At 38.6% G+C, this 19,942-nt stretch overlaps 1 protein-coding gene across 3 annotated transcripts in view; it reads left to right on the forward strand.

The window, feature by feature from the left end:
• Positions 1-764: 764 nt before the first annotated feature.
• The window catches only part of SLC35G2 (solute carrier family 35 member G2), a 37,642-nt gene continuing 18,464 nt past the window's right edge, over positions 765-19,942 (forward strand). Inside the window, exon 1 of one of the 3 annotated variants that reach the window (XM_028518004.2) lies at positions 765-1,011. The gene's annotated coding sequence lies outside the window, so the exon portion shown is untranslated. Of the gene's footprint in view, positions 1,012-2,083; positions 2,221-19,942 lie in introns of those variants that run through there. The other 2 variants (XM_028518005.2, XM_036030695.1) reach the window with 2 other exon arrangements.

A 19,942-nucleotide genomic window follows, 5' to 3' on the forward strand; every position in this document is an offset into this window, starting at 1 on the left:
GGAGTAATGCCTTTCAGATAACATATATAGTTACTGCTAAGAGTGGCCCTCTTAGGCTGAAGGTGGGTGTCCTGAATATTATCCTGCCCTTTGATCTCCTGCGGGTGTTTCCCATTGGCCAAACCGAGTGAAAGCCTGCTGACAGTTATGTAGTCCGTAAAGGTCAGCCCTGAGTCACAGAGCAGGGTGGAGTGGATCTGGAGGGACAGAAAAACCCCAGCAGTCACATCCTATCTTTCCTCACAGCTAGCACCTTGGTTCAGGCCTCACCCTTTCTTATCCGGCTTAGGGCAATGGCCTTCCTGCCTGTCCTCTTGACCCATCTAGTCCATTGCTTTGATGGCCAGGTCTGTTTCCAGGAGACTGGAGTCCAGGACCCAGCTCTGCAGTGTCAAGACCCTTCCCTCAGAGACCTCATTGGTAAATTGCCAAGTGGACTCCGGGATGTCTGAAGGGCTCTCTGGACCACAATATACTGATGCCAGCCAATTTTAAATATCAAGGATTGACTTGGAACTTTTAAACGCAAACAGACAGGTGGAAATGAACTGAGGCTGCATCGCTACCTCCTTCCTGAAGACCAGGTCACCCCCATGATCCGCGACTGATTCAAACTTATTCTGTCTGAGGACGTATGGTAAAGAGCCTTGGACCATCCCACTTCGCAGGTGGGGGAAGTTCCTCAGTCCAGGCACTAACCTTGGGCACCGCCCCCTCCCCATACCCCTCCCCACTCCCCTCCCCACTGGCGTCTTCCACTTGGGCACCAGCCTGGGGATCGGGAGGTAGACAGTGGAGAGCGCAGGCGCAGTGCCCGCTCCCGTGGCGCCCCTCTCCCTGCCCCGCCTGGCAGCATCAGCTACCCTAGCCGCGGTTTTCCTGGCGTAGTGCATGGAGGACTCAGCAGGCTCGAAGGTTGGACTTAAGTGCGGGGCAGCAAGCAGTACAGGCCGGAGCACCAGGCACGCTTTACTCGCTGTGATACGCAGGTAACCGGGCCCCCGAGAGCCGGTAAGCAGCGGTGGACTGGGACCTTGACCCTGCCTGCCCAGCAGCCCCACCCGGAAGGAGTAGGAGGGTGCTGCGAACCCCACACACCTGCTTTTAGCTTTGGCACTTATAGGGAAAGAGTCCTTCTTTTTGGGTTGGGCAGGCCGGGGTCAAAGCGCCTCGCCCACTTCATAACCCTTCGCTGGGGGCTCTGCTCGACGCCTGACAGGTTTCAGGGACCCTGCTTCCCTGCGCTCCTCTCTTGGAGAACCTGGGCACGGTGTTGGTTGAGTCAGCATCAGCTACGGCCCCTGCACCCCCGTTTCCTGCCACCGTGGCGTGTACAATTCCTTCCTTAGCCTCCATAATAAAGGCTAGGGGCTGTCGCTTTCCTCTCGCCCACCCCAACGAGGGTGAATCCCTATGGAGTAATGGGATTGATTTCAAATACAAACTTTTAAGAATCCTGGATGGCTTTAGAAATATGGCCAAGGAATAGTATTTTCCTTTAATCTCTTGTCTCATGTCTATGATTCTTGAACGCAGGTCCATGTGGGTTGAGATTTTCATGGAGAATAAACGGTTTGTAGAAATCTTTCTCCAACAAAACGCAAGGGCAGGGAGTAGCGGAGGAAGAGCAAGGCTATGGCCGAGTGTGGCGGCTGGAGGTACAGGGCAAGTCCACTCAGCCTCCGCCAGGCCCCGGGAGAACACACGAACCCTCCCTGACCCACCTCCGGGCGCTATAGAATTTCTACGCCACGTGCCTGGGTTTGGTCTGTTTTGGGAGGTGTGGATAGAACGGCCAGCAGGAAGGAGGCTCCGCCTTGGGGCAAGTCGGGGCGCTGCGCGGATCCGCATCTTCGTCCCAGCTTTTGCCGGGCTTGCGGAGGAGCCAGACAGAGAGCCCACTTCTGGGTGACAACTGAGAGCCCCGAGATAGTGACGCACTAGGAGGGAGGGCAAGGGGCGCCTGGGGAGAGGGCGGTCTCTGCTGGCTATTCCGCCGGAAGGGACTGTGATTGAGGTTGCCCGTGTCCGTGGTGCTGAAGTGCCTCAATGGTCTTCTGCTTACTTCCCGGGGCCATGGCCTGCCTCGCGGTTCTCCTCTGCACCTTTGCCAGATATAGCCCATCTCCGAGGCAGATGGTGAAAATGGAGCTGACCCGACACTGCAACCCTTTGCAAATGGGTTGGTGCTGGTTTCCTGAAGATAGCATAAAGGCAAATGTGAGTCGCCTTAGGGGTGCAGATAAATAAAGCGTATGCCTAATAGGTTGGATTACCTATATGCAAGTATACACAGTAAGCATAAACATGAATCTTACACATACATATGTAGGATACACATATGTACATATGAACACAACACACATATAAGTACTCTGATCCATTTTCAATGCCATCACATGCTACAAGTCACACATTTTCCCAGAACTTTTTAGAAACTCATTGTTATTTTTTGACACCTCTGATGTTTCTGAACTCTAGAGAACCATTAATTTTCATAATTGTCTGTTCTAAAATCACAGGGCCTGTGGTTTAAAGTTTGGTATTTTGCTGAGCAATTAAGTATTTATACATATAGTATTTTCATTCCAAAAGAAAGGTAGTCTAACCATGGCAGGTATGGCTCAGTGGATTGAGTGCCGGCCTGTGAACCAAAGGGATGCTGGGTCGATTCCTAGTCAGGGCACATGCCTGGCTTTCAGGTCAGGTCCCCAGTAGGGGGGCGCAAGAGGCAACCACACATTGATGTTTCTCTCCCACTCTTTCTCCTTCCCTTCCCCTCTCTCTAAAAATAAATAAATAAAATCTTTTAAAAAAACTGTTAAAAAAAGGTACACCTACATCTAAAAGGATGTAAAATTGATGTGTATACAAAAAAGATATTCCTAAAGGAAGTTTAAACAAAAAAGACAATGAAAATTTTAATATAGAACAATATCTAGACAATAATCTTATGGGAATTTATAATCTGAAGAAAATATGACTGGCATGTATCATAATGCTGGCAATGTCAAATATAGTAGTGTTATATGATTGGTGAACTCCTTAAATATTACATAGGTATCTTTGAAAACATTGATACTATGGTTTTCCTTTCACAAAATGTATATTCATTGTAAGAAATTTAGGTGCTAGAGAAATGCATAAATCCAGAAAAAAATATTTTAAATAGATTTTCTTTTAGATGAATGCACACTCATTTTAATTAGACCAATTTTTTGTTGCTTGCATTTTCATTATATAATTTATACTTAATGCCTTTCAAACCAATATGTATAAAGGTAGGTCATCATTATTAAGGGTTCAATAATATTGCATTATATGGATAGAACATAATTTATTTAAATAACCTCGTAATAGTGAACATGTATGTATTTACACTTTTGCTATTATAGATGATTCTGCAAATAACATCTTTGAACAACTATTGGTGTACTAGTTTGATTATATTCTTAGAACAAATTGGTAGAAATGAAATTAATGGTTCAGCAGGAGGTACATTCTATTGTTTGAAATATTTTGTTCATTTATTTGTTCAATTATTTTCTGTCCTCTCTTGTCTGTTTTATTCTTTACTATGTTCTCAGCATTTACAACAGTGCCAGATATATGCATATGCAAGAAATATTTATTGGAAGAACACTATTTCCAGACTGTGCTACAGAAAAAGTATACCAATATATACCACTCTAAACATGGTATTAGAATGTCTATATTCCCCACACTATCACCAAAATTAGGTTGTTAGGTTTTTATCAGTCTTTAAAAAGTGTTTTCCAATTGGATAGGCAGAAAAGAACATCTTTTCATATATTTATTGGTCATACTTTTTTCTTGTTTTGTGAGCTCATATCTTTATTCTTCTATTGATGTGCTTATATTTTTTCTTATTTGTAAGAACCCTTTGTATGCAAAGGACTCTGTTACATATGCTGCAATTTTTCTTGATATTTTACTTTAAAATTTTGCTCAGTGGATTGAGCGCAAATCCACTGAGCTATGCCAGCCAGGGCATGCACTCTCTTTTAAAAGAAGCTATTCTTTAGAGTATTTTTTGTAGATGAAAGAAAATATAATAAAGTCTACTTTTTAGCCAAGTTAAGGAATTCATATCACTAAAATTCATGAGAATGTGCACATGTAAGTTGGGTCAAATGCTTTAAAAACAAAAGGAATCACTGTTTTTTTGACATCCATTACAAATCAAAATAACTTTTTCGAAAAAAACAAATAGATTTTGGAGCATTGATGAACTATTCTGTAGTATTTTCATCCTGGGATTTAAAAATATTTTAGAATAGCCAAGTGGAATAATTTTATTGTTTTTATAGAGTAAAATTTTAGATATAGCTCATTATAAAAATGGAAACAACACCAGAGTAAAAAATAAAAACCTTCTAGTAAGCCACTCTCCACAAGTCACCACGAATATTAATTTGGAGTAAGTACTTTCAGATTATTAAATTCATAAGTAAACATATTTCATTGAATGTAAGATGTTATCAATTATAAGATGCATTCTGACTAAGAAATATGACAAAATGTGCTTCTTAAATTTAATATATCACAATAGAATCATATCTATTTTTCTATTTTTTCACATAAAATATCGATATCTTCCCATCTGATACATGTAAGTACTGAGTTAGTCAATATCAAATTTAAATATATTTGTATTATTTAAATCTTGTAGATAGTAAAAGCAATGCCAGCCCTGACCTGTGTGGCTCAGTTGGTCGGGAGTCTCCCTGCAAAGCAAATGGTCACAGGCACAGGCTTGATTTGCGAGTTTGGTTGGTTAGGAGAGGCAACCAACCAATTGATGTTTCTCTCTTACATCGATGTTTCTCTTCCTTTCTTTTTTTCTCTTTCCCCTCTCTAAAAAGAAATAAAATCTTTAAAAACACAATGCTGTAATGAACATTAAAAGATATACCTCTATGTAATGGTGTTATTTCCTTAGAATAAATTCATAAATGAAATCAATGGGTTAGGGAGAAGCACATTTTACATTTTAGTACACATTGCCCTCCAAAAGTCTTGTGACAGTTTGCTCCGCAACCGATAGTGCATGTTGTTCTAGATTCTTCACTAACTTACGCTAGAAATAATCTGCCTTTTCCTTTTTCCTCACCTAAGAGGTAAAACAGATACCTCACTCTTTTAATTGTTTCTGTGACTTTTAGATAAATTGTTCATCTTTCCATGTTATTTGTATTTCTTATTTTGTGCATTAATTATTGGTTTTAATCCAATTTCTTGAATTTTTAAGAGCCCATTTTGGATAAAAGTTATTAACCTTTGTTGTTTTTAGTTTGTGATTTAAAATTACTTTTTATGGTTTCTTTTTTGCACAGAAGATTTAAATTTTCAAGGAGTCAATACTCGCTTTTTCCTTTGAGATGTTTGACCTTTGTGCTATGTTAGGATACCACCCCAATCCCCACCCTAAGATTATAAAAATATTCTCTAATGAGTTAAAGAACGCAGTTAAACTTACAAAGGACTAGAACCTAGAACCTTATTGTAGATAGTCACCAATTCTGTTTCTAAACAGGATCTGGCCCTGGCTAGTGTAGCTCAGTGGATTGAGCTTGAGCTGTGAACCAAAGGGTCACCGGTTCGATTCCCAATCAGGGCACATGTCTGGGTTGCAGGCCTGGTCCCCAGTGGGGTCCAAGTGAGAGGCAACCACAAACTGATGTTTCTCTCCCTCTCTTTCTCCCTCCTTTCCCCTCTCTCTAAAAATAATAAATAAAATAAAAAATAAGTAAATTTTAAAAAACAGAAGATTTAAAAAAATTTTAAAAATAGGATCTAATAGGCTTTACTTGTATTGGTAGACCTGCTAATTAGCTCCAGTTAAGGGGTAGATAGTTGCAAGTAAAAGAGCTCAAGCTGAGGAAAGGCAGTGATCACACTAGCTGACTTATTTAATTAATATGGCTAAGAATTCTTTTTTAGCTATTCAAAATGGGAGTTAATACATTTAGCCACATGAGAAAACAGTATTTGGGGGGATTTGCATGGAGATTGACAGACTAATTAGTCACTTTTTTCATGCTTTATATAATTTAGAGTCTTTTCAAAGACACAGGCTTAATGAAGTTAAGAGAATATGTATAGATGTAAAGCCTAATCCAATATTAAATATGTTTGATTCAAGTTTATAAAGTTAATTTTCACAATATTTTATTTATTTATTTTGTAATTTCCACAATATTTTCATTTAAATTGATAGTTGAATTTCCCTGGTACCTTTTAACTTGGATAGCATTGCTGTCCACACTTGAAATCTTCTAGCTGATCTCAGCATTTGTTGGTACATCAAACAACCTGACACTTTGTGGTTATTATAATGAGGTTTAAGTCTTCCCCAGTTATTAGGTGTTTGAGAAGTTTTTGCCTTTTGGTGACCCTAGTAGCAATATACTCTTCTAGTTTGGGATTGGAATTTGTTGGTGATAAAAAAAGTGATTCATTAATCATTTTCTAACCAGGCCCACTTTTTTTGTTCTGAGCAATGTTAAATATTTCACTGGTAATGAGAGTCATGTTTCATCTTCCTTGCCGAGGCCACCTTGCCCCATGGATGGCATTCTTAAAACACCATGATAAGTCACAGTTCCAGGATGTTATGGGCTACCACTCTATCCCTGTTCTTATTTCATGTTTCTCCTGCATTATTTGATTATAAAATCAGACCAAGTACCCTTCTCCATCACACACATATGCATTTTTCCTGCCATTCTGCTCTTAGCAATAGATTCTCGAAGAAACCAAATTGTTAACATTAACAGTCACTATCTACTGGCCAGTGGCTTGGGTACAGGAAGGAGAGTGATAATCACACTAGTACCTGCCTCTCCTTTCTCACTTTTCATCTATCTACCTTCTAGTTTGGACACAGAAAATACCCTTATACTTGGTAGGAAATGTCAGAAATGAGCTAAGCTCACTGAACTTTTTGTCCTCTGTGGACAAAAACTTTACTTTGCCTTATAAATGTTAATATACATATATAATGTTCAAAATTTGGCACTTACATAGCATTATACCATGAAGCTATTTATGTTGTCTTGTTTCTTTTATAGTTATTGATATAGTAAAATTATATGTGATCAATGGGCTTATAAAATACCTTGTGTGCATTTAACACCATTTCATAGTGATAATTATATATGAACTCAATCCATATGCCTTTCATCTTTACTGGAGTTTATTAAATCATTCCCTGACTTATCAAAATCACTTGCTTTTAATTTCTTTCCTTTTATTTAAGTCCCAAAGTATCAGCAACTTCACCAAACTCTGACTTTTACTTTAAGAATTTAATAAAAGAAAGTAAAAATGTTAGGTAATCTAATTTTCCATTTATTTTGCCCCTGGTCTCTGTGTAACTCTGGCTGAGCCACTGTTCTACGTGGGGGTGAGGTTCCCAAAGGTGAATAAGACTGCTGAGAGTGGTAGTGAACTAAAGCCAGATACTCACATTACCTCTTGGATTCCCTTAACTCAGAGTTAGGAGATAGAAGATAAGAGTTAGGTTGCAGAATTATGGCAACCAGAGCTTTGCACCACAGAATTAGAGGTCTCCTGTTTAGAGAGTAGCTTTCTCCAGAGCAGGCCAGCTGTGCAACAGGAGCCATTCATTCTTGCAGCATTTGTTGAGTCTGGCATTGTCCTAGGACCTGGGGATACCAAGTAGATAAGGACACGATCTCTGTTCTTGGAGCAGTAACACTTTATCAGGGGTTAGTGTTACATATACTACTCATAGTGATACTGTATGTCAAATACTATAATAGAGCCTGAAGAAAATGTATTAACACAGAGAAGGAACAGATTGTTCAGTGAGAGGCTTCTCAAGTAGTTCATCAGGAAGATTGTGGGAATGAGTGGGAGTTTGCTAGGTATTGTTTTGTTTGGTAGTAAGTAGTTATGGGCTCAAATTGGGCTGAAAGATGACAGCCTAGATTTGAAGCCTGGCTGCAATAGTAAGCACCTTTGTAACCTTCACCTATTATTATTATTATTTTTTTGAGTAATGTTAGTTTCTACCTTGTTGGGGTTGTTGTGGGATTACATAACATTATACATGTAAGGAACTTGTTACCATATAAGCCTGTTACATAATAGCCTAGGTTATTTGTTTGTTTGTTTGTTTGTTTTGCCTCTCTGTAAAATTGCATGTAAATCATCCTAGACAAATGATTATTGATTCTATTGTCAGAGCTCTTCAGGGTAAAAAGACTATATAAGCTTTTTGTGTCTTCTGAATCTGTGTGATAATTCTAATCTGGAAATTTCTCTTTTAATGTCTCTTAAATCCCAATCTGCCACTCTTAACAAATTATCATGCTATCCCCATTCAAGCTGGTTCTTATGTTCTTTGACTATATACATACGATTCTTGTAGTACTTTCTGGTGTAATATGTTTTAGACTCGTCTTGGACTTTTCTTGTCCCTACCATTTCAGTTATTTCAAAAGCTATTTCTCCAACCAGCCCTGATTCCTTTTAATAGACAATGGAAGATCTGGGTTCTAGGTGTGGTCATTGCTACTAGGGTGTCATTGCTTTTAGGCCACTGTAGCAGACATAACCAGGAAACTGACAGACACATATACACATCTCTATTTCTATATTTATTCATCTATTTATATTACAATCCATGAGCTTAATATCTCCAATGGTAGTACTACAGGGTTCATTCTAGTCTTCACCCTTTTTCTATTTGTAACTTCCTTCTCTAATGGTGAGCAACCTGGCTCCCATTATCCTCAATATATTTAACTATTTGCTTATTTCCCTTTGCATAACCAATATCCTAAACTCATGGTCAACCTCTTTGGCCTAGACTCCTCCTCATACCCAGTCCTCTGGACTCACCAGACTCCTCACAGACTGAAGTTATACAGCCAGAAGTGATGGAGCAGGACAAAAATTCAAAGCTGCTAATACTTGACAGAGAGCCCTTTATTGGGTCTTCAAACCCAAGGACATATATTTATGAAACTGCTCCTGTGAACATGCTCAAGGAAAAGAAGTCCTTGGGCTAATGAGATAAAGATTTAATCAGCAAGAATAGCAGCCCTCAGGGATATGCCTTCTATGGGAAACTTGGAAAATGAAGGATGGAGGCAGCCAAATGGTGCCACCTGCCAAGAACGTTTCTCCAAAATTTGTGTGGTTCGGGAATCAATCAGCACCCCAGTGCCACAAATATCCCATATCCCACTATGTTTTGTTACTGTATGAAGAACACATTCTACTAAGACAGAAACATGTCACTGTGCTGTATTTCTAAAGAGGGACATATTGCTTTTATTAGCAGCTTCTTAAATTGAAATTCTAGGAGATGGATGGTAGTGTCTGTTGATTTAGTGCTGACTTCATTTCCTGGTCCAGATCAGAAATCTGTTCATGTTTTAGAAAACAGTGTGAGATCCATCTGTTCAGGTCAGATTTTTCCACATTAACACAAAGATTTATGGAGTGGTAACTTATGTAAGAAAAACCAAGGGTAATTACATTATATTCTTCTGCTGTTACTTGGAATCCATGTTATTTTTTTGTTGGTCATGAAAATACAGTAATACATACACACATGCACAATGAATCAATTCTTTCAAACACTACGTATGATAAAGGCATCCTCCTTAGTTTATGTAGTATTTCACTTCTGTTTTGGTTTGGATTCAAGATACCATTGATTCAAATTCTCTCTGTAACATGGTCTGTTTATCCACAGTTTTCCTTCCAACAGAAGGCACAGAAACACAACAACTACAGTTTGCTTCCTGGGTGACTATTCTGATCTGACTGAAATATAGAGTAATGTTTTTTATCCTGTGATGAATATAGCTTGATTTTCCCCCTCCTCATTTTTAAAGTAAATACATGGTTATGTAGAAAAAAAATTTTAAGTAAAAGGAAGAAAGTACTGAATAACTGGAATTTCACCATCCACAAGTATAGATATACATTGTTTTATATAAATAGAATCATACCACAAATAACTCCTTTATATATCTTTTTACTTAGCAATGTGACATGAACATTTTTAAGTCAATACATATACAATACATTATCTTTTTGGATGACTGCATAATATTGCATTGATGTTTTCATTTAATCAGCTCCCCATTATTAAAGGTCAATTATTATTTCCAATTTTTCACTGTATAAAGAAAGCTGTGATGAATATCCTGCATGCCATCTTTATGTACTTTACTAATGATCTCCTTAAGATATACTCCTGGAAATGGCATTGCTGGGTCAAAAAATTCACAACTTTTAAATTTTGATACATGTTGCTAAGAAAATTAACTCTTGATGAGATGGATTATACTGTGCTTATCCTTCATATGCAATGTCCCTACCAATGATGGGACTTTATACAGTCTCTTCAACTTCCAGTAGCATTGTGCATTTATGCATATTCATTAAAGGAGAGAAGTGAGTTTAATAAATCTAGATGTGCCACTTAACCAACCAGGTTTTGTCAGTTTCATTCAAAATTTGACTTATGGTTTGGTCTGAAACAAGATGGCATCTGGTCACCATTTTTAAATTGCTTTATCTTATTTGAGTTTAATGAAATGTGGTATAAGGAGAGATGTGACTGAGTTGTAATTTCATTGAGTGATGTATATAGTGTGAAGAATCAGTTATGATTACATGAAACCAAAGTTTTAAAATTTTGCTCTAATTCATTTGGCATTTCCCTAAGTCTTATCCTCAAGAGGGATTTCAGGCTTGGCTTCCTCATGGATAAACAGCAGCAGGAACAGGGTAAATGTGAGCAGGTGGTATATGTGGTATTGGAGAGATTTGAAAGGAGACTGTTGATCCTGGGTATTCCTTTTTTGGTTCAGGAACTGGTGCAAGTCCTGTGGGGGGTGGGGAATGGCATGCTTTTTAAAACTTAGATGGGCTGTTTATTTCATCCTCTCCCATAAGAGTTAGGTAAAGAATAAGCAACTAGTAAATACAACTTTAACAAGTATATCAGAACAGCCCCATAATCTGATTTACTTTTAATTAACATCCAACCTAATTGGTGATTTAACCTCTTAAATACATGCAAAAAAGATAATAAAAACAGAAAAGCATCTTTTTATTCCTGCCCCTCTCATGCCCCTTCTAGCAATGACTCCCTGCCACTCTTAAACAGATTCACCTAGCACAGCTGAATTTAAAGGTGCTATTCACTGTACTTAAGTGACTCTCCATTTTTAAAAAAGACAGTAGAAAAGTAAGTGGTATATGATTAATATGTGTTCATTGAGAGTGGCATATTTTATGCAAATTGATAAGCCTGTTGTTTCAGAGATTAGACAGACTTTCCTGGAAGGGGAAGAACTGATTATATATGGTGAAAGACTTGCATTCCAGTAAGTTCTTAGCTGCCAGCTGACATATTCATCACAGTGTGCCAGAATGGATTTTAAAACAGCACAACAGTCACTCAGCTCCAACTCAGGCATCATTACCTTCACACAAGCCAGATCAACCTTCTTGTATGAAAACTGCCACATAGGCTCTTTTTCAATGTCAGTTAACCTTTTCCTTTCCTGGTGTTATGATTCATTGCAGTCCACTAAAGTTATTAACAACCATTGAATATAAGGGAGCCAATTTTGCCTACACAGTAACTAACAGTCCCAGTGCTTTCAAGCTGATGGCAAGAGAGAATGTTTAGCCCAGCTCCAACCAGACTGATTTTCCACCTTCTGATCTTTCTCAGTTCTTTCCTTTTCCTCAGTCTTTGCCCCTCCCAGAGCCAGCTGCTGATTCCTAGCAGCTACTGCACAGCTGAGAAACCCTCACTATCCTTCCTTAACTTTCTGCCCAAGATCTGTCAGCTGAGTCTCCTGCTTGAACTTGGATTAAGCCACCTGTTTGGTGCATCTCTCCTACTTCTATTTCCTACCAGCCCCCCCAAACCCCACACTCATCCCATCAGATCTCTCTCCTTACCTAACCTCATCTCCAAGTCTCTTAGCTATAATTTTCTCCTCTCCTATAATCTAGATTTACATAGACCAGCAAAATCTTCAGACCTCAGTTCCATTCTCCCATACCCTAGCTTAGCCCAACTCTTCTTAGCTGCTTTTGACCACACTCTACTTTGTTCCTCCCAGCCTGGCTCACTCTGAAATCCACTGCTTTTCCTGTTTCAACTAAGTGGCCTGATCCCCAATCCAACCAGCTATACCCACAGTTTCAGCCTCACCCAGGCCCATCAAAGCAAGCCTTGACCCATTCTCTCTTGGGCAGCTTCTGCTTTTCAGCCCAAAATAAGGATGTTTTTTTCTTCACATAAGTATCCCTCTTTTAAGCTGATGTTAGCTAACATGCTGAGGAGCTTATCCTACAGCCTTATGTGCTCCAAATCTCTTCTAGCCTAGAATGGGTAAGCTGTCATCCAGTCTGAGTGCTGTTGTGCATCTGTTAGCACTGCAGGGAGTGATCCTCACAGAGGATGTCATACTGACCTGTTACCAGCAAAGTACATTGATGATAATAGGTTTGGACTGATTTATCCACATTCCTCCTCTGATTTTTCTGAGTAAGAAGGTGCATTTGCCAGATGGTTGGCAGAATCAGGAGGCTCAGTCAGTGGCTGTAGAAACAAAAGCTAGCTATTGCTACAGTAACACAAAACTGGGCCCCATCTAAAGCCTGGACTTTCTAGCTCAGAGCACCAAAACCAGATTCCTCAGCATCAGAATAAATTATTTTTTTCTCAAGAACAACCTCATGGATAGAGTGAAGGATTTCATATTCTACTAGTTTTTGAGTCTGATAACAGTTTCTAGTAAGATTAATAACTGATTAATAACATAGATATAAAGAGCATAATTCATCCCCAGGTACTCCCTTTAAATTAGCTATAAGTTGGGGTTTTTTCCCCACGTGATTTGTGGACATGACTAATGGTGGTAAATTAGGTTTTTATTCTTATTTCTTCTTCCTGGGTAGGTGATTCAGGATCTGCTTCAAATCAGGAGTTCTGACAAACGGGTTTCCAGGACTTTCCTGTATTTAGATTGGAAGTTCTTCAATGATGGAGCTCAAATGAAAGTTCTCTCAATCCAAGAACTTTGTAGAAATGCTGACCGTTCTCTCAGGTGAATCCTAGGTGGGTTGTTCTGACAATCCTGGGCCAGCATTGGGGCCAGCATAGAGTCTAGGAACAGGCCAGACCAGGAGAGGAGGGGTTCCTCAGGAATCTTGAACCAGAGTTCCCTGCACAGAGAGTGAGAACTGCAGCTGAATGGCAAAAATAACAATGTGAGCACAATTTTAAAGGTGATACGAAGATAGAAATGGGAGAATAATAGTAGAGCCTGTGACAGCTGATAGCAGGATGGGATGAAGTTCAAGGAGAAGCTGTAGAATGGAGTTCAGGACTGAATATTTTTGTTCAGTCAACATGTATTAAATGTGCTTGTGTGCCAGGAACACAAATGTGAATGAAAACTCTCTTCCTTTCATAGAACTCACCAGGCCACAAAGGAGTTTGTGACTTGGCATGCTCCCTTTAGGTGATGCCTTGATCTCTTGAAGGGGTGGACATGGCAGATTAAAGGAACCATCTTGCATTGTGGACAACCCAGAAGACTTGTGAGATGTTCTGACAAGTGCTGCCCAGCATGGATGTGGGAGGAGGTAGAGTTATCCTATGAGGTCTCCTGACTTCTCTGTGGCTCTGAGTCTTCTCAGAAATAATAATAATTAATAATCAGAGGTCTGAGTTAATATCAGTACTTGTTCCTTGGCCTGGAATTTGCTAACTGGGTCTAGATGAAGATTTGAGTAGAAATGTTTGGGAGAGTGGACAGAGTATGCGAGAGAATTATAAGAAAACAAATTTGCCTTGATAATTGCATTTCCAGAGTAATCACATAAAATTTAAAAGAGTCCTAGTAGAAGGTGGCTTGAATTATTGAGATTCTGTCCCAATTAGCAGTCCTAAATCCATATTTATCACTATTGGCAAGCATGTCATCAGTATGAGCTCAAAGTGCTGTCTACCCATTGTTAAAAAAATATTAAGGTGTTATTATCCCAGTCTACTAACTAATGCTGGAAGATTCTTTCAAAAATCTATTCTAGCTTTCTTGATAAATTGTAGACTATTTTCTCCAAACAATAACTACACAAGGAACAAAATGTAGGCAAATTGTCTGTTGTGGATTATTATTATACTCCATCCTATCTCATCAAGAAAAGAGTTAATAGCAATTTAAAGCTATCGAACAGATCACCAGCATTATCTTCAGTCCTTGATTCATTAGACCATCATTATGTGAATAAACACTCTTCCATAAATTTCAAAATACTAATGCTTTACTGGCAGCTTTATTAAAATAATATTGTTAGAAGCAGAGTGGGCAGGAGAGGTTCCATGACTGGCAGGATTCAATTTTGAACATGACATGGTATGCCGGTGTTTCTGTATATCTGAAAGGATTTAGTTGCAGATAAAACTCACTCTAGCTCTTTCAGTCAGAATGAAGTATAATACAAGGAATCAGAAAGAGATATATTCAAGGAATCAAGTTTCTAAAATCATTGGAAGGGCTGGAGGAGCAGATTTCAACCTGGGTCTCATGCATATTTCCTAGAATGCATGGTTTTATCCTTTAAAAAATCCCCAATTTAGTAATTCTTAAACTCTATATAGGCCTTCTTGCTATGGAAACAGAGCCGACAGGAAAAATGAGTTTTATAGTATGCTTAATGGCAAAATCTCCACAGTATTTGACTAATGGGAAAGAAGCAGACTTGTATTCATTGAACACCTGCTATGTACCAACTATTATTCTAGGTTCTGTTGATCTATCTTTTCACTGAATCCTTATTAATAACTTCTTAAGGTTGATAATATCAGCCCATGAAATAACTGAGGTTCTAAATGTTTGAGTGATACCCACACAGGTAGATGATAGAGCAAATTTCAAATTCAGGATCTGCTGCCTCCCGAATTGGTTAGACATGTTGTCCCACATTGGTTCTTAATCCAAAATTCTATTTGGTAGCATCTGCCAAAGTTCTCACTCAATATTTAATAAATACTAGCGGGCCAGTTTACTAGGCCATTGAAAAATGTTTTATAACTTTTTTCTAGATGATCTGCAAGGATGTGGATCTTAAAAGCAGACATTTAAAACAGTATCACAGGGGGCAAGCAAGCCAGCAAGTAGTTTCTATATCAGGCTGAAACAATCTTGTCTATGTCACTGGATCAAGAACTTTCCAGTGTTATCCAACAGTTTCCTAGAAATTAAAAAAAATTAAAAATTCTTTTCTATGGAAAATCAAGGATTATGTGCAGGCAGTTCTTTTACATACACCTGTGCTAAGAGTGTGGGTTTTCTATCTAAGAATACAATTCTGACTTTTACATGTTCACAGAATGATGGTGTAAGTTTTCTGGTTGCTGTTGTAACAAATCACCACAAACTTGGTGAGTTAAAACAATACAAATTTATTATCTTGCAGTTCTGTAGGTTAGAGGTCTAATGCATACATCACTGAGCTAAAACCAAGGTGTTGGCTGGATGTGTTACTTTCTAGAAGCTCGAGAGAAGGGATCCATTTCTTTGCCTTTTCCAGCTTTAGAGCTGCCCACATTCCTTGGCTCATGACTCCCTTCTACCTTCAGTGCCTGCAACAGCAGGCTGAGTCCTCACATTGCATCACTCTGACCTTTCTTCTGTTTTCACATGTCCTCTGAGTTTTCTCTCTGAGTTTCTTTCTTCCACTTTTTAAAAAGATTTTATTTATTTTTAGAGAGAGGGGAAGGGAGGGGGAAAGAGAGGGAGAGAAACATCAATGTGTGGTTGCCTCTCACATGCCCCCAACTGGGGACCTGGCCCACAACCCAGGCATGTGCCCTGACTGGGAGTCAAACCTGTGACTCTTTGGTTCGCAGGCCAGCACTCAATCCACTGAGCTACACCAGCCAGGGCTCTTTCTTCCACTTTTAAGGACCTTTGTGATTATATTGGGCTTAACCAGATAATCCAGGATAGTCTCCCTATTTTAAGGTCAGCTGATTAGCAGTCTTAATTCCATTTGCAAACTTAATTCACATAGATTAATGTATTCACAGATTCTGGGAATTAACATGTGGAGATTTCTGTGGGTGGGAGGTGAGGAGTTGGGGGTCATCATTCTGCCTACCACAGACAGTTACTTTGCAGTCTAGTATAGAAGAAAGAGTTTGGGAAAGCAGATCTGAATCTTGTCTCTACTATTAACTGCTTATGTTCCCAACTAACTTGAAAGTGACTCAACCTCCTGGAACCTATTTCCTCACATTAAAATGGAGGTTATATACCTATTTCATAGAGCTGTTTTGACCTTTAAATGAAAAAAAATTAAGTCCCTAGTATGTGCCTGGCACAGAGAAGGGACTAAATAAACATAGAATAGAGCCATAACAGAGAATCTAGAGCCATATTCAGGACCAAACAATCCAAAAGAGCACATCCCAGGTGCTTGGAAGCATCTATGCTTGGTATTTCCTGTGTTTTCATTTTTCCTTTAACTCTAATTGAATGGTTGCTTCAAGTCCTTTCAAAACCAATGTGTTGACATTAAATAAACACACAAAACATGAATAGTTTATTTCTCTTTTAGTCTCATCTAGGTTCTTTCTGTAGATGATATCTGAATGGAGAACAAAGAGACAAACACGAATACTCTTGATTTATCTCCTGTTCTTTCACCACCTTCCTCTGGCCATCAAAAACCATTCCTTCATTTGCATTCAGTGGGAAGACTTCAAAGTTGCTATCTGTTCATTTTCACATATGTAGCTTTTCCTATAATGGTCATGGATCTATTGTTACTCTATAGCAAAGGATCTATTGTTATAGATCCTTTATAGATCTATAAAGGATTGGTGGCAGTTGGCCATCCCATTTGCCTTTCAGGTCTCAGAAATCTGAAGTTAACAATTGACCTATTCTGTTCAAAGCCCATTGTCGGATCCATATTAACTAGCCATTAAAAGTGATGTAGAATATTTCATGACATGGAAAAATATTTACAATGTATTGATAAATAAAATGCAAAAGTCATAAAATAAGATAGAGTGCTTGATACCATTTCTGGGAAAGAAAATATTCACAAATAGAAAAACGACTGGAGAGGGTCAATAGTTTTATCTCTGGGTAGTAGGATTCTGAGTGTTTTTTGTTTTCTTCACTTTCCCAAATTTCTGAATTTTCTACAATAAACTTGTTACTTTTATAATAGGAATGAACAAAAAAGTTGTATTTTATTTAGAGATCTGATGGTGGCAAATAGCTCTGAGTCAGAAACTTGTCCTGAGCAAGCCTGAGGAACCTGATGAGGAACTACTGTAGATTTGGTAGTGGTGGGACTCACATGACTGGGCCAAACTTTGAGGTGTGCACTAGAAGCAGGGGAATAGCAACTGAAGTTCATTCTGGTGTTGCTGAAAGACACTTATCTCTAGTACCCTTCTAATTGATTGAGAATGTTTTAATTAAGAAAAGCAGATATACATTACTTTAGGAACAGCTATACTTATGCCTGAGGAATTTAATGTTAACGGAAATATGGGAGAGCTAGCAATAGAAATAAAACTAGCACACCCTGGATGGTGTCACTCAGTTGGTTGGGTGTTGCCTCGCAAAGTGAAAGGTCACTGGTTTTATTCCTGGTTAGGGTACATTGCTGGCTGTGGGCCAGGTCCCAGGTTGGGGTCTGTGCAAGAGGCAGCTGGTCAACATTTCTCTCATATCGATGTTTCTCTCCCTCTTTCTCCCTACCTTCTCTTTCTCTAAATAAATAAATAACATATTTTTAAAAAAGAAAGAAAGAAATAGAGCCACTGCTACAGAAGCCAAATATATAAATTCTCTTAGCCAAACTGCACACCCTAATTTTTTATTATTCTTACAATATTGTTAAGGCCTTTAAAGTGTTTTAATGAGTAAGGCTCCTTATTTTGAGTCATCAGCCATATTTATATCCATTTATATTTTCTTAACAAAATTTGCCTCATTTAAAAAATAGTTCATTATGTGTTTGTTCTTATGCCATTACCAGACTGTTTTGATTACTGTGGACTTGTAATGTGGTTTTATATCAGGTATTGCAATCTCTCCTACTTTGTTCTTCTTTCTCAAAATTGCTGTGGCTATTCAGGATCGTTTATGGTTCCATATAAATTTTTGAAATGTTTGTTCTATATCTGTGAAATATGCCATTGGTATTTTAATGGGGATTGTGTTGAATCCATAAATTGCTTTGGGTAGCATGGACATTTTGATGTTATTAATTCTTCCAGTCCATGAACATGGTATATGCTTCCATTTGTTTGTCTTCCTTAATTCCTTTCTTTAGTGTTGTGTAGTTTTCTGAATACAGGTCTTTTACTTCCTTGGTTAGATTTATTCCTAGGTACTTTATTTTTCTTGTTGCTATATCAAATGGGATTTTTTTTCTTGATTTCCGTTTCTGATATTTCATTGTTGGTATACAAAAATACCTTCAATTTCTGAATATTGACTTTGTATCCCACTGTTTACACAAAGATCAATGGAACAGAATAGAGAGCCCAGAAATAAACCCATGTTTCTATAGTCGATTAATATTTGACAAAGGGGGCAGAAGCATAAAATGGAGTAAAAATAGCCTGTTCAAGAAATGGTGTTGGGAGATCAGGACAGCTACATGCAAAAAAATGAAACTCAGTCACCAACTTACATCATACACAAAAATAAATTCAAAGTGGATAAAAGACTTAAGTATAAATCGAGACACCATAAAAGTCCTAGAAGAGAACGTAGGCAGGAAAATCTCAGGTATTGTACACAACAATATTTTCACCTATATGTCCCCTAGAGCAAGGGACATAAAGGAAAGAATAAATAAATGAAACTACATTGAAATAAAAAGCTTCTGCATGGCTAAAGAAAACAGTAGTAAAATGAAAAGAGAACCAACTATATGGGAAAATATATTTGCCAATGATACCTTTGAGAAGGGTTTGGTCTCCAAAATATGTAAAGAACTCACACTACTCCATTCCAGGAAGACAAACAACCCAATTAAAAAATGGGCAAAGGACTTAAACAGACACTTCTCCAAGGAGGACATACAAGGGGGCCATAGGCACATGAGAGGATGCTCAGCATCACTAGCCTTCAGAGAGATGCAAATTAAAACCACAATGAGATACCACTTCACACCAGTCAGAATGGCCATCATAAATAAATCAACAAACAACAAGGGCTGGAGAGGATGTGGAGAAAAGGAAACCCTTGTGCCTTATTGGTGGGAATGCAGACTGGTACAGTTACTGTGGAAAACAGTATAGAATTTCCTCAGAAAACTAAAAATGGATCTGCCTTTTGACCCAGCAATACCACTGCTGGAATTATACTCTAAGAATCCTAAAACACTAATACAAAAGAACCTATGCACCCCAATGTTCATACCAGCACAATTTATAATAGCCAAGTGCTGGAAGCAACCTAAGTGTCCATCAGCAAATGAGTGGGTAGAAAAACTATGGTACATTTACACAGTGGAATACTACTCAGCATAAAGAAAGAAGCTCCTACTTTTTGCGATGGATGGAACTGGAGAACATTATGCTAAGTGAACTAAGCCAGGTGGAGAAAGACAAATACCATATAACCTCACATATAAGTGGAGCCTAATCAACAAAACAAACAAGCAAGCAAAATATAACCAGAAACATTGAATTAAAGAACAAACTGACAGTAACCAGAGCGGGTGGGGGAGAGGGATAATGGGGGGAAATAGGGGAAGATCTATCAAGGAACATGTCTAAAGGACACATGGACAAAGCCAAAAAGTGTAGTTTCGTGGCTGGGAGGCTGGGATGGGTAGGGTGGCAGGCCAAGTTGGGCTGAAAATTGAG

Source organism: Phyllostomus discolor, chromosome 7, assembly GCF_004126475.2.
Source record: "Phyllostomus discolor isolate MPI-MPIP mPhyDis1 chromosome 7, mPhyDis1.pri.v3, whole genome shotgun sequence".
In the NCBI taxonomy this organism is placed as follows: Eukaryota; Metazoa; Chordata; class Mammalia; order Chiroptera; family Phyllostomidae; genus Phyllostomus; species Phyllostomus discolor.